A 2,303-nucleotide genomic window follows, 5' to 3' on the forward strand; every position below is an offset into this window, starting at 1 on the left:
TCAAAAGACTCTCCATTAATATCCAAATTCCTTTCAGGTGCTGCTTTACATCTTATTGAATAAACACCGTCTTCAAAAGGTTTTACTTTTTGTTTTGACATACTGGTTTTAGTTTAAAATTGTTTTTTTTTATACAAATCTTTAAATGACTTGTTTTTTTTAAAATGAATTATTTCTAAAAACATTGCTGAGTTTTTTTCCATTTAGTATCAATTTTAAATATATTATTATTAATAATTAATTTATTATAACAAAATAATTTAAGTTTAAACGTTTTTCAAATTCAAATACAGTCATTTTCATGTAAATGATGTTAACTCAAAAAAAATTAATACAGAACAAAAACAACTTTGATTTGCACTAACATAATAACTTTCAATTAGAACGTGTTGTTTCAAAAACAACACTAAAATATCAAAGTCTATCAATAAGAAAAAAATACAATTTAATAAATTTTTGGAAATATGTAGATACAGTGAAAGACAACATGAATAAAATCATAAACAATTGACTGGTGCAAAAAAATGAGTTAAATAAACATTAAAGTTCAGTCAATAACCAATTTCAAACAAATATCTAAAGAACATGAAAATAATGAAGAAATTATATTAAAAAAAGACTGGACTGATTTGAAAGCTGTACAGTCTAATTTGCAAATCAACAAAAACAAGACAGAAAACAGATAAGAAGAAAACTTAGCTCAGTGCAATTGAAACACAAATTCAAAATGGTGTTAACCAACATTGCCAAAGTTAAGAAATGTGACACATGTTTTTCTGTTAAATGGAAGACCAGATTATATACTCAGTGCAGAATTTCTAACATCTTGTGTATAATCTAGTGCAAGACCTTTCGTTACTTACAAAAACAGATGAAACATTGAATAAAAAATCAACGTAATCGAATCACGACTTGATAAGGCAAGACAAAACTTATTTAGCGTTAATGCTGCTTGAAAAGATGCTAAAAACAAATAACATAAAATGTTTCATTTTTGTTATTAATATACTTCTTCTGTTGTAGGGACTGGAGTAATTCGTTTTGACGTATAAACTTTTAATAGTTCTACATAATCAATCAATTGGAGCTGTACTTGTATGAATTTTAGGAGGAGTAACAAATAGTTTAATGTTCTTAGAATTAATATAATCAGCAAAATCGCTTGATGATATACCTCTTTCCCCATCAAATATTAAATTAGTCATTTTCATTCCTTGTTTAAATAATTCATTAAAACCATTTATAATTGATGATGCTGATTTATCTTCCACTTTAGTGACATAACCATATCTAGTATTTATATTTATACCTATTAATTATGGTTGAATTGAATTTTTCTATGAATTCTATGATCAAAATTATACTTTATAGAAGGAGTGTCATATTTTTGTTGTGAAACACGTTTATCTTTATCTGAAAAATATAATATATCGGACATATAAGTGTTTGGTAAAGCAACAAATTTATAAGCAAAATTTTTATCATAAAATGAATATTTAGAGGGAGATGGTTAATAATTGTTAGAATAAATTATATCTTTGTTATTGAAATAAGTATAAATAATTTTAGCTAATAATGGAACATGTTGATTCATGTCTACAATAAACAATTGTTTAATTGTTCTATCTTTCTGAATATAATTAGGAGGAGGATAAGAAGAGATGGTAGTAGTTGGACCATGAGGAATAATAGATGGCTTTGGTCTTAATTCAGCATTTATTTCCAATTCCGGAGATTGAATTATTGGTTTATCTTTTGGTTTAGGTGTATTTGTATATTTGTTAAATTCATGAGAACCGGCATACTCCGTAGCTTTTGCATTTTTTAAAAACCCAGTCTTTTTTCAAGCTTTTTTGCCCAAAAGTGCATTTCTCTTTACCAACTTATTTTTCTTTATGTAAATAATCTAAAATTGGAGATGTTTTTGTATAATAAAGGGATTCATGAGGATTGTTAATTTTTCTGAGGATGGTAAATATCTTAAACATAATTTCTTTTAATTTGGATTTTTTTGCCTAAGATCAAAAAGGTATATTTTGAAACACATGATTTTATTCAAAAATGTTATTTATGGATTTTTTGAAAGATGATTCTTTCAGTTGATTTTTACAAAAAAATAATTTATTTTTATATTTTGATTTACCACTTGACCAACCTTGGTTAATATGAAAACAATAAAAATTAATTTAAATTATAGAAAAAGTCGATTTTTTAATCAAAATCACAAAACAAATTAACCCTTCGAGGACTGAAAAATTTTTATTTTTTTCTTTTTTTTTTCAGAAAAAAATTCAAAAAATAAT

The sequence above is a fragment of the Entamoeba invadens genome (genome assembly GCF_000330505.1).
Source record: "Entamoeba invadens IP1 unplaced genomic scaffold scaff_1105074724659, whole genome shotgun sequence".
NCBI lineage: Eukaryota > Evosea > Mastigamoebida > Endamoebidae > Entamoeba > Entamoeba invadens.